The 17,822-nt window shown below is 39.6% G+C and overlaps 1 long non-coding RNA gene across 1 annotated transcript in view; it reads right to left on the bottom strand.

Annotated features, from left to right (window-relative positions):
* Positions 1-279: 279 nt before the first annotated feature.
* Positions 280-17,822, bottom strand: part of LOC146805614 (uncharacterized) — a 30,291-nt gene continuing 12,748 nt past the window's right edge. The window contains exon 5 of the long non-coding RNA XR_014967863.1: positions 280-1,100. This is a non-coding gene — a long non-coding RNA (uncharacterized LOC146805614). The remainder of the gene's footprint in view (positions 1,101-17,822) is intronic.

Below are 17,822 nucleotides of genomic sequence, written 5' to 3'. Positions count from 1 at the left end.
TATTTATTTAAAAAGTACATTAATCATCTCATTTTAAGATATTTTAGAGTTTCGCAATGATATATTGACATATTTTACAGAAAGCTTCAGTGTAGCTGTTTAGTGAGATACTATTTTAACTTTGCCTTTTGGATTCATTTGTCAAAAAAACATCAAAAATGCATTTTCCTTCTTCACAGTGACACCGGAGGTCGCGATGATGTCATTAGTCACAAATACAACTGACAAAGTGTAAAAAAGATATCTAGACATATTTTACTCAAAGTTTGAGTCTCACTGTTTAGTAACATATTGGTTTAACTTTATTTTCACAACACGTATGTCAAAAACAACAGTTTCAAAAAATAACCTTTTGCTTCGGAACTTGCAAATAGAACATGACTACCAAATAAAGAAATGTCATTGGTTTGCACAGTTTCATTTATGAAAGGAATTACACACCCATTTCTCCCTTCTTGAACTTTCCAGGTACTGGTTAGTTTGTTGTAGGAGCTGTCCCAAACTGATTATGAAAATCGTGCTGGTTTTTAACTTATTTGGGCTATATCAACAAAAATAAAATGGCATCAGAAGAACCAGAGGAAGACCTACAACTGGTTGAAGTTGTTGAGGACTAGAAGGACTCAGCTGCACATGAGCAGTCTTTGGATGAAGAACGGCCAATGAAGAAACAGAGCATAGTTTGGGATTCATTTCACTATTCCATCTGGTGAATTGAAGACCACAACTAAATCGGTGAGGTTCAGCATATGTGAGAAGACGTAATCTCAGGGCATAGAAAAACAATATTTATGTGGTACAACAAGCATGTTGTACCACTTGAAAACATACCAAAGAAGCAACTTAAAATAGCACAGAGAAAAAATGGAGAAGGACACTCAGCCTCTAGAACTCCAGCCCCTGCTTCGGGCAGCAAAGTTGCAGCCAAAGTGAAGAGAAGATGCAGTGAAATGTCACCAGAACTAAAACGTTTTGCTACCTTCTGCATGGACCTCAATACCATTGTAACAGCTGGGAAGCAATCTGTGGATGTAAGTTTTCAGAAAGTGAAGAAACATACTTATTCATTATTTTTCCTTTTTATTGCAACAGTTCAACCACTGTGAAAAAAAAATAAACAAAGAAAAATATATTAGGATTTCATTTTGAACATTAGGAAACCAAAACAAGATACAATGGTGAAGTAGTGAAGAGACTTCTTAGATGCAACTTAAGGTACCTCCATTTAGTTTTTATCTGTAGTAACAGAATGTAGTCCTGCATTTGTTTTATGAATTCCTTTCCTACATTTAGAAAGAGTCTTTCATTTCTAACAGCTTGTTGGAAACCAAACCCCTCATATGCTGAATAATGTCGCAGAAACACATAATTCATATACATGTCAACACAATACCACATTTTGTTATCCTAAATTATCCTTAGAACTTTGTTTCTACAGATAGCAGATATGAGTTTGGTAACATTTCAGGTACTCTTGATTTGAATGTCATTTCTATGTCATTGCTCTCTGTCCATCCTCTTGTCATCTTAAATATATTGTGTAGAGGTTATATCAACTCCGTCATGAAATATGATTGCTAAAGTTGTGAAAGCTCTTTTTGAAATGGAAATCTGTCCAGCTACAAAGTCTGTAATTTCACTTTTTAATTTAGTACCATCCTCTCTGCATCGTTGTAGCATGACTATGACATATTTACCATACCTTTGTGGTAACAACATAGACCTAAGTTCTCAAATGCAGTTTGGACAGGTCATATCTTGATGGGCATTTTTGCCTACATTTTCACAGGCCAAAGATTTCCTATCTGGTAACGATAAGTAGAAGAACCATTCCGAATTGATTTCAGTACTAGAGGTGAATTCACAATATTCACACTTATGGTTTCATTTATAAGTTAAACCAAATAATTCATTGATATTCTTCTTCTAATAGTTCTAGCATTACCATTGAAAATTCTTGAGCATCCTGCTAAACATTTTGAGAAAATACTACTAATCCAGTACAGTACTCTACCGGTTAGACCTTTCTGCAGCTCTGTTGGTGGTGACTTGCCTGTCTTTGGCTCCATACAGACTATAGCCTGAAATGGATATATACTTTGAATAAAAATGGACTCATAAACATTTAAACCTTTAAGTGATTCTCGGAAGGGAACCAATATCACTTTGTTATGCACAGCTCTAGCTGGCATTTTATTATCCTCTAATTTATAGTAAGAGTTCTTACATATAAATTGCTGTGTGGACAAGTCAAAGTGTCCCTCTACAAATAAGTACACAGCAAACTTTTGCCAGTTATCATTAATATACAAATCAACAGTCCATGTTTGAACTTTGTAGTGAGTGTGTCGACAACATATACAAACATACTCTGGTTTTTTACAGCACACTTTGTTAAATTTTGTAATCTCTTCTTCAAAACTATCAACTATAATGCCTCTGTCCTGTTCTGCAACTCCTCCTGTTATCAACTCTTCATTTTCCATACAGTCATGTTCTGGAAAAAATAAACAAAACTGCACATCATCACAAACCTTTTCTACCTCTGCCACAGTACCATGCAAAAGTACTCTATTTATTTCTCCTAAACATAAAGCAGGAGTTGTCACATAGTACAGCCTCCTAACTAAAGTTCACATTGTTGAGAGGTGTAAAGCTTACATCCTTAAATGATGAAAGGTTTTTTTTGCACACTTTCTTTGATTAACAATCTAGTGAGTGTCCCTCACAATGTGTATTCTTTCTAACCTTGCAAGGATCCAATCCTTGTAAATCCTTGTACTTTTTTTGCGTTTCAAACCTTGCCTTGGAAAGATATGCAGAAATGTTCTTAGTATATCAATGGATTGCTGATGAATAGTACATACACTACTATAATTCCACTTATATACAAGGCCTGACTACGCCCTCCCGGTACCTCTTTGGCAGTAAATTGTCCTACATTTCTAGAGACCATTACCTCTGTCACTATAGGAGTGCCATTCTTCATTTCATAACATCGTCCTCTTTCATCAGTAGAATGAACTAATGTGTTATCATGGAGATGTTCATAAAAAATAGGCTCTGTAGTAGAAGTACGTATCCATTCTACGTTTCTTCTATTCATTACTCATTTCTTCTGGTTTTGTTTCCTCATGTACAACAGATTCTGTCTGCTGGTTAAGGTGTGGCCATCTTTGTTACATTCTTTCCTGTTCTTGTGATATAGATTTTGTCCACTATTATTATTTCCCACAGTTTACTTTTCATTGTCATTATTGTGTAATCTTTGCAGGTATCTACATATATTTGTTAAGAATTGAAGTTGCCCTCTTCCCAGTAGCTCTTTTTTCTTTCACCACTTGTTCTGCATTTTGACCATTTTTTGTCTCAGTTCTGCATAGATACTGTAGTTGCTTCTGTTGCTTTTTCCTCTGAGCGTTTGTAGGCATTCTACCTGTCTGTATTTATGTAGATAATGTTCTGTAAAATAAAAAAGTATATTTTGATTTTTACTCTAGCCAACTTACTAACTACTTTACTACATACGCATAATACAAAAACTGTTTTTATGTTATGTTGTTGTTTTAAATCTGCAGTTGAACTTAGCTACATAACTACATGCACTTACTTCAACATATCAAACCCAAAGCAAAACGCAAAACTCTATTTATTAGTTACCTTTTAACATTATAGCACCCTCTCCTACAACACAGCAGCACCATATATCAATTCTCACTTATACAATGTAAAAGACCAGTTTATCCCTTCTGTGGTAAATTTTAAAATGACCATCAACCAAAGTGTCGAAGTACGTATAAGGGCTTATTTACAAGCCCCTTGCACTGCAGATGTGTACTGGCAGCGCAAGGAGTTTGTAAATAAGCCCCACAGTGTCTTAATCCTGTAAATCCAAAAACACAACATACAAGCTATTTGTGTGCCTCTCTACCACTGTGTCACTGGTGTATTTAGTATCTCAGTACCTTTCTACTTAGATACATCAGATTTAAATTTTGGGAAACGGTGGATATAAAAATCCGCACATTAATCTCTATCAGAGCGTATAGCTCACTAATTCTTCCGAGTACATGCAAAGAGTGTATGACAGGTTGCATATATAATTCATCAGATTGTTCTAAAAGACTACATATTCTGCACTAAAACTAAATACATTGATTTGTGATTGAGTATATCAATACTCCCTGGATGATTGAAAGAGTGCATAGGTAGTGCCTAGGTGATGATTCCCAGATGATACAGGTAGTGCCTGGATGATTCCCTGAGTATGTGAGAATGTTGTGGGTCATTCCATATCTGCATGGTTACTACCTGTGTGTTTGCATGAGTATATCACTACAATCAGGGTGTTTGGATGGGTGCATGAGTAGTGCCTAAATGATTAGATAAGTGAATGACTTATGCCTCAACAATTCAATATATGCATAGATAGTGGTTGGATGATTAAATGAGTGCAACTCTGGTGCCTGGATGATTGCAGGAATGCATGCATAGTATATAGATGATTTATAGAGTGCATTGATAGTGTGCATGTGATTGTTTAAGTGTATGCACAGCACCTGGCAGATTAGATGAGTGCCTGAGAAGTTTTTCAGTGATTGGACGAGTACATAGATGCTGCCCATGTTTTGTGTTGTTGAGTGAACAGGTAGTGCCTGGTTGATTAGATAAGTACATGGGTAGTACCTGGTTAACTGAATGAGTGCATCAGTAGTGCCTTGCTAATCAGATGGGTGCATGACTAGTGTCTGAGTGATTGCATGAGTCCATTGTTAAAGCTCGAGTGATTGAATGAAAGCGAGTTTACTACTGGGGTAATTGTATTAGTGAAAAAGTATTGCCTCAGTAATTGAATGAGTGCATTGGTACTGGATGGGTAATAGGTTCACTGCAATGGTACAGCCTGTGTAAGTGAATGAGTGCATGAGTTGTGACTCAGTGTTTCGATGAGTGCATTGGTCGTGCCTGGGTGTTTGAATGACTGCATAGGTACAGCCTTGGTGATTGTATAAGTGAATGGTTAGTGCCTGGGTGATTGGATGAATGCATGTGTAGTGCCTGCATAGTTCAGTGACTACATAATTAGTGCCTGCGTGATTGCAATCGTGCATGTGCATTGCCTGGGTGATTAATTAAGTGCATGGATAGTGTTTGAGTGATTCAATGACTGTCTGAGTAGTGTCTGGGCGATTGGATGAGTGCCTGGCAGAATGACAAACTGCAACCTAAGGGCTGTCCTTCCTGTCCATGTCCACACAAATCAATTGGGCATGTACTCTTTGCCTATAAAGCATATGCAAAGCCAAGAAGCAAATGGTTATCTCCTGTGTGCAGACAACTAGGGACCCAAAGCTCTAAAGATGCCCTATGGATATTAAAATCAGATGCCAGAGCTCTTTTCGCTTGTGCCAGTGCGAAATGTTTAGGCCAATTCTGGGCGATTAGAAGGAGGGCACATTTAACAGTGTTGACTGGTGCGGATAGATAAAATACAGACTGTACTGACCAATCAAGAGTAGCTTAATCTCTAATGCTGCTATTTTATAGTCTTAAATAATTGTTTCTATGATTGTATTGTATGTATTTTACTCTGTCTATTGTGACTAGCCTTGTTCTTAGATTAGGGGCAATCACTTTCTTTTTTACTGCTCAATATGTGGGCTATTAACCTGGAAACTGATTTGCACAAAGTTTGATGATGCATTTACACTTTAGCCCCATAATCATGTTAGAGAGATCTAAATTGTGAATTGTGAGGAATTGCTTTATTTATATGATGTCAATGTTACTTTTATTATGTCAACCTGAGCGCTTTTATTCCTCATTTGCACACTTGTTTTCTGAAATGCTCTTTTAGTCTAAAATGATACACTCATGATCTGTATGGTTGCTTCTTTTATGGTTTGTCAAACCAAAATAAAGAATTTGACTTGGAGTGCCTGAGTAGTGCCTGGCTAACTGAAAAAGTACCTCCATTGCTGTCAGATACATAACAGTTGTTACTATATATGTGACACATTGTTTAAGTCAGTCAGTCAGTATCAAACTACCTATTTGTAGTGTATCTATCCTTTTCTACTGAGCTATGTGTGAGTGAAGTCTACATATCACACTTTTATATATAATTGGATACATGGCTGTCTAGGAGCATACATTGCTCTGTTACTCAGCATACAAATGCATCAGTAACTTTCTAAAACTGAAAATAAGAATTCTCCCTTTTTTAAAGCACAAAACATTTTTTTAATGGTATACCTTCATATTTTCTCAAATATTGATTGTGTTTTTAAAACATATGTTCAACATATCTCAAAGAAAACTTACACACAAAGTGAAGCTAACACAAGAACTCTCAACAGATATTCTGCACTATTAACTCTCCTCAATTTTAAACACGCATGTTTAAAGAAATACACTACCCTCAGCATATACGTGACATTTTCATCAACCTTAAAGAACACAGATCACCATGTAAATATATATGTGATTTCATAATAGATATACACCTTCAGGCCATCTTTCCAAAAATATATAGTTCTCTACATCTTTAAGTAAACTGAAGAGTCTCATCGTACATACAACTATCTGCGAGCAGAAAAACCATATCTCTCCATTTAAACATATGCAAACCGGTCATGTAAGTTAAAAACCACATTGACAAACAGTTTCTAATACATACCTAACAAGTATTACTAGTTGATAATCCATATACAGGAGCAGCACGTTTTCTTCTCTGTAATTCATGACTACACTACTCCTGTTTAATATTGTGACTAAAAGTACTACAATTATCAGAATGCAAATAACATAGATCTGTCTAATCTGCACATGATGCTTAGACATTTAATACACTGTAATTTTTTAAGGCATTGCTCATTGTAACTTTCAACAGTACTAACATCTTAAACACATATCCTCTGCCAGATACAATTCATCTGATATATTTTGTTTTCATATCACTGTGATACTCTTTTTGTTTTTATAAATCTCTCATATACATCTTCATTCCTAATTTAAATGTTTTAAATCATTAAAAAAGTTATATACATACCAGTGAATTGAGTTTTAAGATTATTTTGTTGTTTTAGCTCTTTCTAGATAGTTTTGACACTGTTAGGATTTGTAGAAACTAAGCACAAGAATGGTACACCACTCTCATACAAAGCAATTATAAAATGGCAACCCCTTCAACTTTCCAACCTACGATTATGAGAAAGGCAGCAAATGAAATCATGTCTTTCATTTTAGACTACTCTATCTCCACCTGTGAATGGTTAGCATCTGCTAACCCTTTCCGTCTCATTGAAAAAGAGATTCCAGTTGATGCATTTCTGTGATGTTTTCACGATCATCACGGAGTAATCACAAAAACCTATATTTAGCTTTATTTTTTTTAAATTTAGATACTGCACAACAGTTATTACAAGGTCCTGAGTTAATTAAAGTGTATCATTCCTTAAATTGTGTCATAACTCCTCAACGTTTAAAAAAATGTTCTGTTTCTTTAACATCCTTCCCTCAAATGCAATCTTAGCTCAGTGTATCTAGCAACCCAGTGGAACCAGGAGATCACACATTTACAGCACATTCTAGAAGGAACATGCTACTTCCAAATGAGATACAGCAGGGGTGGTTTACTCCACAGATTCAAAAGCATATCCATGTCTGTATTACATTTCTTTTTTTTTAAAACAGCTTCTTGCTAAAGCATCCAACACATCACCTAATTTTATTCATTTACATGTTGACAGCATCCAATAAAATATATCTTATAAAAAAAAAAAAATCACCTCAGTTTTAACTGCTTTACATTTGGAAAACTAACACATTTGGCTCCAGCCTTCTCCTGACTGCTATTGCTCCTTCACTTCAAAATGCTTAGAGTGTGGATTGTTTGCCATAGCTATGCTATGTCTATTGGGCTAAAGAGGCTGCAAAAAAGAGAGGTATTGATAGGGGGTTTGCCAAATGTGGAGATTGCTTAGTTTGGCCAGCGAGGGTTAAAGTTTCATCAATTGCTGCATGGTTAAAACCATTGTGGATTGCCGAGCTCCTCACCTCATTATTGTACACTGTGGTGGAAATGACATAGGCACTCTAACTGGGGTAGGGCTGGAAATCCTAATGAAGGATACCTTTGCTGAACTGATGTCACTTTTGCCTCACACTGTCTTGGAGTACTCTAATATGTGCCAAAGACAGAAATGGAAGTGGTCAAATCAATTCTGTGCCACAGATTGACAAAGCCAGGAAACATTAATAAAACTGATTCTGCATTCCTTAGAGCCCATCACATGGGTTGTATCTACAACAGCAATCTGCGTTTTGACATGCATGGAATTCATAGAAAAGATGGAGTGCACAGGGTGTTTCTAGGTATCCTGGAACTCTGCATCTGGTGTCATGTGTAGCTGTCATATACTAACAATCAACACAAAGGATCTTGTCAGAGCCCTCCTAGTACTCAAAATACTGTTACATTTCTTTGTAAAGATCCTTGTTTTTTTAGTTTCGGGGAATGTTCATGACGACTTCGTGATGGTCACGAATAAATTATGAGATCGCACAACAAAAGCAAACATTCAATGGCTACCAGCAGATGCAAAACTAATAAGTAAAAAAAAATCCATTCTAAACATTGCACTACACATATTACTATGTACATGCTACTTCAAATACATGTCTAAACTCGTGTTTGTGTACTAAGTTTCTTTAAAAACCATCTTTACAACCTATTTTAAGTATTAGCAGTTATTCACTGCGCCGTGATGACATCGTTAACTGCGATGATCGAGCCTTTTTCATCAAGTGTAAACTACATATATGCACAAATAATTCAGTATTATACACACTAGGGGTTTATTACTGTATTTTAAGTCATGTTTTTCTAGTGTTTTTATAAAAAACATCTCAAAAACCTATTTTCTGTGTTTGCGGTGATGCCGGGAGCCACGATGATATCAGTACCCATGACGATCGCATTTTTTTTACAGACAGAAAAACAAATACATGCACACATATTATCGTATATTTGGCACTAGCTGTTTATTACTGCACAGTCCAAACTCATGTTTCTCAAGTGAGTTTATATATAAACCATCTCTAAAATGGATTTTCCATTTTCGTGGTGGTGCCGGGACTTGCAATGATGTCGGTGCTCGCGATCACAGTGAACACTTCGCAAAAATGCAAAACAAAAGCAGGAATTACAACTAGATAATTCATTCTAACATCACACTGGATAAATCACTATCTAAATACCTCTATTAAAACATTTATCAGTCTCTCAATATTTCTATAAAAGTGTGATTTAACGATTCGCTGGGTTATGTGAGTAGGTGCATAAGTCTCCCACGGGGTCTGTGACTGGCTGCATAAGTCCTTCAGTAGGTCTATAAGTGGGTGCATAAGTCTCTGAGTGGATATATAAATAGGTGCAGGAGACTTTGAGGGAGTTTGTTAGTTGGTGTATAGGTCTCTGACTGGGTTTGTGAGTTGTTGTGTGAGTGTCTGAGTGGGTATGTGAATGGGTACATGAGTCTGTGACTGGATACATGAGTCTGTGACTGGATCTATGAGTGGGAGCATAACTGTCTAAGTGGGTCTGTCTATCAGTGGGCATGTGAGTGGAAGCACAAGTGTCTCAGTGGGTCTGTGAATCAGTGCATAAGTGTTTGAGTGGATCTGTGACTGGGTGCATGAGTCTCTGAGTGGGTTGTGAGTGGGTGTATAAGTTTCTGACTATGTATGTGAATAGGCACACAAGTCTCTGAGTGCATCTGTAAGTGGGTGCATGAGTCTCTAAATGCTTATGTGAGTATACACATGGGTCTCTGAGTGAGTCTGCGAGTGGATGCATTAGTGTCTGAGTGGATATGTGAGTGAGTGTACAAGTGTCTGAGTGGATATGTGAATAAGTACATGAGTCTGTGACTGTGACAAGCGAGGATGTGTATATAGATACTTTTCATTTTATATGTCCACCAATATTGGCGATGTTGCCCTGATAGTTGCAACATCCCTCCAATGGTACAGGGGGGGGCTGTGCTGGTGGTCGCTTCATCGTCACAAATACCGTACAACATTAAAAAATCTATTTTGAACACATAACTTGTATCACTAGCATCCATATTTCTCAAACATGGGGTCAGCGTTACTCCACTCTGACCCCTTATGTTCGCTTTAACAGAAATGTTCAGCCCCAGGAACAGTTCCTGATCAATGAAATGGCGGCCACAACTTTCTGTTCAAGTTGTGTCCAGCCAAACAGAGCATCCATGTTGGTGTGTGCATTCACATTTATTCTTGAAAGTATCTTAAAATATCCGCTACCAGAGATATCACTATAATTTTTGAATTATATTTCTCAAAAACTACAAAACAGATTTGCACCAAATAACAAAAAGTATATTCTATGTAACAATATCTACCATTCTATCAAACTTCGTGTAATTCCATCCAGCAGTTCAGGCTGTAGATTTGACAACGCATTCCTATGGTAATTAACAACACAAATGCACCTTCATTTTGCACCCCTATTTCTCAGTTCCCCCTGCACAGATTCCCCGCAAACTTTCCACGACACACAGAACATAGCTTGACACTTTTTTGGGAAAATGTCATGAACATTGGTCAACCAACGCCAACGTTATTGGCAAGTATATATGTATGTATGTATGTATATTACCTACTGGCAGTCGCCAGTAGGTAGTTATAGTTAGGACCTATTTTCCATAGGAAATCCGCAACATTCTATTTGGAATAACGTTGGCGCCGATTGACGAATCTTTGCGAAATTTTCCAAACTTTTGGCCAGCTCTGGTCCGCTCCTATCCTGAAAATTTCACGGTGATTCGTCAAGTGGGGGCCATAAAAAAAGGGGGTCCCAAAATGCGTTTTCCCCATGCATTTTCCCATAGGTCCTGTTGACGCAGCTACAGCCCGAACTTCTGAACGGAATTACACCAAAATTGGCAAAGAAGTAGTCCTCAGTTCAGACTCGCGCCTTTTGCCTAAATGGTGTAAATCCGTTCAGTAGTTCCTGAGAAAATTAGAGTTAAAAAGATAGATATATCTGGGCGGAGCCTAACAAAACATCTCATCGTGAGATCTGATTGGCTGTCAGTACTTCATCCAAGAAGTGTTGGCAGCCATCTTGGGGCCAATATACATGATAACACCTCATTAAAAAGCATTGCAGTTAATAGAAGGTTTTAAGACTTTAGTTACATTATAAATCATTTGTTGATGGTACCATACTCATTTTAGGAATTGTGTTGTGTTCTAAGGTGATTTTACCATGTGAAAAAGCCTTCTGCTGTGATATCATGAATCATGTTTGAGAGAAACCTATTTTCTCATGCTTTTCCCACAGAGGTTTGGAAGGTGATTTATAAGCTAAACTGATAGCATATTTTCTGTAAATGCACATTATCTTTCTCAGTAAAACATGTACATCCAACAAGGGCAGATACTGTCAGTTGATTCCTTTGTGTTCTACTGCAGCTTCCCAGAGTGTTCTAAAGAACAACTAGAGCGCTAACACTCCTAGTTATGACAAACGTATTGCACACCTGAAGCCATCTTGATTGGAATAAAGTGGTAACTCTTAAAACATTTAATTTAAAAAGAAACAAAATAATGGAGATCATTTTGCCATAGAAAGTATGATTAGTGCTGCAGAAAGAAAAATTAGGGCACATTTTGAGTGACTTCTCAAATCCTCTTCTATTTCATGAAAAAATTCTGACATGCAGACTGAAACATGCACTTTCAATACTAGCAGCAGACTTCCCTGGTAAGCAGTAGCTTTACTACAGTGATCTAATAAGCAACTAGAGTGCTAACATTCTGAATTTATGGCAAATGTGTGACACATCTGAATGCCTTCTTGATGGAATCAAAGTAAAAAAATGAAAGTATTTCCTACTGAGGAGACTGTAGAAAATGAGGAAATTAGGAAACTTCCTAACAAATAAATCTCCCAAGATGGCCACCAGAGACAAAAGAGCCCAAACGTAGACCAAATATCACCCAGATGTAGCCCAAGTATAGCCCAATGACAGAATGTCCCAGAGTGTTTTTAAGAACAACTAGAGCGCTTACTGTCTTACTTATGACAAAAGTATGGCACACCTGAAGCCATCTTGATTGGAATAAACTGGTAACACTTAAAACATTTAATTTAAAAAGGAACACAATGAGGGGGTTCATTTTGCCATAGAAATTATGATTAGACCTGAAGAAAGAAAAATTAGGGCACATTTTGAGTGACTTCTTAAATCCTCTTCTATTTCATTAAAAAATTCTGATATGCAGACTGAAACATGCACTTTTAATACCAGCAGCAGACTTCTGTGGTGAGCAGTAGCTTTACTACAGTGATCTAATGAGCAACTAGAGTCCTAACATTCAGAATTTATGGCAAATTTGTGACATATCTGAATACCTTCTTGATGGAATCAAAGTAAACAACTGAAAGCATTTCCTACTGAGGAGACTGCAGTAAATGAGGAAATTAGGAAACTTCATAATAATAAAATCTCCCAAGATGGCCACCAGAGACAAAAGAGCCCAAATGCAGCACAAATATCACCCAGATGTAGCCCACATGTAGCCCAATAACAGAAGTGTGCAAAACACTTATTTTTTGTGTATTCGCAGTTTTAAACAGTGCAGACTTGTCAGGTATTGGAGTGCTTTACATGAGCATTGGTTACATCACACAAGATCAAATTCATTTTGGTTATAGACATGGGGAGAATAAGTGATTTGACCAGAATCACAGAATGTTGAGCTGAAGCAGAAACTCCATCCTGGTTCCCCATTTGCAAAGTCTGCAGCTCTGGAAGTAACACCACATCCTCTCGCCAAGGTGCAACATTTAATCAAGTGGTCAACTGGTTAAAAAAACATAAAGATTACAAATAATTTAAAAGTTCTTTGTCGCTATTTGAAAACTCAGAAAATATGTCCTCATTTTAGTTTTTTAGAGCACTAACCATAATTTTGATGCAAATAAGACCCTCTCATATTTGTAATTTCTAAAGGAAATGCTCTAGATATTACAGTTTTGATTACATCAAGATAACGTCAGGCGTTCCACACTTTTGTAATAAATATAGAATGTTAGCAATCTAGTTGTTCATTGGGATACTGTTGAGAGGCAGAGGCCAGGGGCACGGACTCTGAAAATTGAAGGCAGGTAGGAGAGTGCAGAGGCAACAATTTGACCACACTGGGCAAGTAGGAAGGGCAGTGGCAGCACAACAGACTATGGAGGGCAGTGGAAAGGGGGGCAGGGGCAACCAACTAACAATACAGGACTGGCAAGAGAGGCTGTGGCAATATAATAGACCATTGCGGGTAGAAGGAATAGGCTGTGGTAGTACAACCATACATGCCAACAGACCCGTTTCAGCCAGGAAACGTCCAATGTTTTTAAGCTCAAATGGGCTTTATTTGATCTGTCTCCTGTCTACAATCTCCTCTTTTTCAATGTAACTCAAAGGGGAAAATCAATACCCCAGTTTTTTTTCAAAATCTCTCTCTTACCAAGTTCAAAATGTTTGCAAGTATGGTACATTGGATCATGGTAGGCAGGAGGAATTGGGGTATGGACATGGGCTCGGATAACAGAGGACAGGAGGGACATGGAGAGGTGCACCAAACTGACCCTACAGGGCAGGCATCAGGGTTTGCAGCAGCACAACACATCACACAGGGCATGCGGGACGGGAGTGCAGCACAACAATCCATAGAAAGCAATAGGGAGGGGACAGGACCATGCACATGGACAACAGAGAACATAGGGGAAAGAGGCAATGGTAGCTAGCTGACCATAATGGACAGACAGGAGAGAAAGCTGCAGCATAACAGACCATAAAGGGCAGGAGGGACAGATCAGGGGCATTACAATGGAACAGACAAGTCAGGAGGGAGGGAATAGGGGTCTGCACATGGAAACAGAGGTCTGGGGGCAAGAGGGCAGGGCAGGAGCAGCAAGATGACCATGGAGGTCAGGCAGGATGGGCACTAGAAACAAGACACACCATGGAGAGCAACAATGAGACTATGATGGCATACACACAAACCATGGAGGGAAGGTGGGAGGAGGTCAGGGGCAGCTAGCTGACCACACAGGGAAGGTGGGAGGGGCCATGGCAGCACAGAAGACCATGCATGGCAAGTGGGAGGGTTAGTGGCAGCACAATGGCTATGATCGGCAAGAAGGAGGGTGCAGGGGCATGCACAAAGGACCATGGAGGATAGAAGGGAGGGTCAGAGCCTGGGCACAGACTAGAGAGTTCAGGGGAAGGGGCCTCACAACAGACCGTGCGGGGCAGGCAGGAGGAGCAGTTGCAGCACAACAGACCAGGGAGGGCAGAAGGGTGTGGCAGTAAAATGGACCATAGAGGACAGGAGGAAGGGGATAGGGGCACGGCATGTGGACAGGCAGGGTGGAGGTGGCAGGGACAGGTTACAGTCATCTGACAATGCTAGGCAGGTGGGAGGGGAGTGGCAGCTCAACAGTACACTCAGAGTAGATAGGAGTATCAGGTCCATGGAACATGGTGGGCAAAAATTATGGAGCAGGGGCATGCACAAAGACATCGGAGAGCAGGGGAAGGAGAATAGGGGCAGCAAGCTAAGCACAGAGGCTAAGCAGGAGGTCAATGATGGGCCATAGAATTGGGCAATGGAGGGCAGGAGGAGTGGACTGGTACATCATGCTAAATGGAGGGAAGCACATCAGACCATGCATGGCAGGAGGGAGGAGGCTAGTCCATGGATTCAGACAACAGAGGATAGGGAGGAGGTGGATGGGGCAGCAAGCTAACTGTTCAGAGAAGGTGGGTATTAGGAGCGTTATTGTTTTTAAAATGTGTGTCTGTGCGAACTACTTAAAATATGAAGAAGTATGCAGCATAATCTCACTTTTATTCAGGAAGAAGAGGACATTTGTGACTGTGACTCCGGGCTCACTTGGGAGAAACACCCCCTGACCCTCCACCCCCCATCGCAAAATGTAATGCCTGTGAAAAGGGTTGGTGGACGCAGTGTTATATAGAACATAGTCCTGAGAGCACGATTGAAAATGAAAAGTAGATATAGTATATGGTATAAACTATGCACCAAAAAGTGTGATATAAGATGAACCGGGCGTGAAATATAATATGCAATACATTGTGCGCAATGACAGATTCATTGGAGAGCGCGAGATAGCACAGGCACTAGCGCGTGCTATGTGATATGCGCCTTGGAGTGTAATATGCACAGGGCAGTGTTGTGTAACCTAACAAGTCTCTAAAGTTGTAATATAAAATATGTGCTGGGGAGTGTAACGTTGTATATGCACTGTGACAAAAATATGGATCCCAGATTGTAATATGTATGGCATAGCGCTGTGCGTTATAACATAGGCATCGAGGAAGGCACGTTAGATGGGGCAATATAACCCGTGTGAAGGCAAGTGTGGCATGACATATTCACGGGGTGGTGTTACAGTGCACATGGGCTAGAGAGTGTCATAGCATACGAACTAGCTGGTGGAATACAACACAGAGGTGTGTGGCACTCGGCGGGCACTGGTGGGTGTAACACAGCATTGGGCTCAGTCAGGAGCACGCTGTGACTCTCAAGTGAGGTTCGTCTCCTTTCCAGAGAGTAAAATAAAAAGTATTACACATCCAGCGGTGGATGTGTGTTTTCTTAACCGTGAGTGGGGTTTCTTGCATAGTTTGGTCGAATTTCTGTCGAATCCCCTTTGAATGGCTTGGTGTGCGTGTGTATTAAATGTGCCCGTCAATAGCTACCCATGTTTGTATAAATAAACGACAAGGGTGTCTACTTGGAGAGTACCCACCGGCAGGGGCGCCGGGATTAGGCACGGTAGGGCGTCAGACATGTTAGAGCTTCACTAGAGGCGTAAATACATTCCACATGGATTCATTGTATGCATAGTCACCTTTTAATGAATATCACGCAACGCAGCCCCCCTCCTGAAGAATTTTTTTTTTTTAAAAAGGCCATGACCCAGGGGTTGGGGTCCCAGGGCTGATTAAGGCCTAGGGAGGGCCAAATACATTTTTTTCAACAAAATAAATTAGGGTGCAGGCCCTGGGGGATGGGGTCCCCAGGGCCAATAAATTAGAAAAAGAAGGGGGGCCACACAGCCCTCCTTCTTAAAAAAATAAAATAAATAAAAGACCGGCATCGCGCCGGAGGCCACGCCCCCCTCCTTGCAGCACTCTGCAAACGCGCCCCCCGGCCAGTTGTAGGTTGGGGAATTAATTCCCCTTCAATACCGAGGGTCCCTGAGGGCCAACTAGCCCAACAGGTATCTCAAGTATGCGCCAGGGAGCTGCGTTGCAGACAGGTGTTCTGAGGCCACGCCCCTTTTTACACCTCTATGCAACGCAGCTCTGTGGCGCTTACTGGAGTTACCTAGTGGTCTAGTTGGACCCTAGGGACCCTCAGGATTCAAGGGGACTTAATCTCCCAACTTAAAACAGCCACAGGGCGTGTTTACACAGTGGGGAAGGGAGGGGACGGGGCCTGAGGTGACGTGTGCAGGCACGCCCTGTGGCATGTTTTAAGAGTTAGTTTTAATCCCCTGCCCTATTATATACTAGGGGCTTACAGAGGAGGTCATGCTAATCACAGGGGGACCCCAACGCATAGTGTTCCCTAATGTATGTAGGTGTTTTCACTGTATTCTGAGTGTCTTTCAACATAGCAGTGGCTCTAGGACTGGTTAGTCAGACTCAGTTACCACCAGTATCCATCTGAAAAAGTTGAGGGTACAGGATGATTTTGCAACAAGGCTTCTTTCTGCTCTTCTGTTTGTTCTTTCTGCACGTTATCCTTCTTCCTGCACTTTTCTTCGTCTTTGAGGACTTCTGTTGCCTCTTTCTGCATTTCTTTTTTTTCTTCCTGTGCGTTATTTCTTCTTTCATCACATGTCCTATCTCTGTAGGCATAGTTAGAAATTAGCATTTAAAAAACCTTTGAAATTCACTGAAAAAACCAAAGGTTTGCTTTCTGAATAGGTTGTTGTAACTGGTATTAGTATGTCCATTGTTTTGAAAATTTTAGTTTCTATTTTTGAATGTGTGTATCAAATGTTATATTAGGGGGAGAGGAGGTCTGCCACTCTATCACAAGGATGATGTCATCAGTGATGTCATCAGTGATGTCATCAGTGATGTCATTTGAGATGTCATGAGTGATGTCATGAGTGATGTCACTGACCATGTCATGAGTGATGTAATACGTGACGTCATCAGCAGTGCATTGCGGGCGCGCGAGTTATAGTTAGCTGAACTAACTATAACGGGGGAATTTCAATAGTTTTGTACGAGTGAAAAGTCCAGTTAACTATAACGCCCCAGAAACCTAGGGTTTTTTCAGTGAATATATATATATATATATATATATACATACATATATATACTTATTTACACTTACACATAAATTTTTAGAAAATCTGTACACACCATTTATGGCTTAGCTAATTTTTACAGGTTTAGGGGTCTGAATGTCATATTTGTAAGTCACCCCTACAGCAGGCCTGACAGCCCTAAGCTGCTGAATATTACATGTGAAGGCATACCTGCATGAACAGATATGCCCCTTTCCTCATCAGTCCTATTTTTGCCATTGTAAGTGGGCAGGGAAGCCATTTTAAAACATGTGCTGGACACTGGTGAAAATTAGTTCCCCAGCTTTATGATGGCTTCACTGAAAATATGGATTTTTGGTATCAAACATCTCATTGGTAAACCCACACTGATTACAGTGATGGATTTTCCAATACATGC

The sequence above is a fragment of the Triturus cristatus genome, chromosome 8, assembly GCF_964204655.1.
Source record: "Triturus cristatus chromosome 8, aTriCri1.1, whole genome shotgun sequence".
NCBI classification, from domain to species: domain Eukaryota; kingdom Metazoa; phylum Chordata; class Amphibia; order Caudata; family Salamandridae; genus Triturus; species Triturus cristatus.
This window is presented reverse-complemented; position numbering and strand designations above follow the sequence as displayed.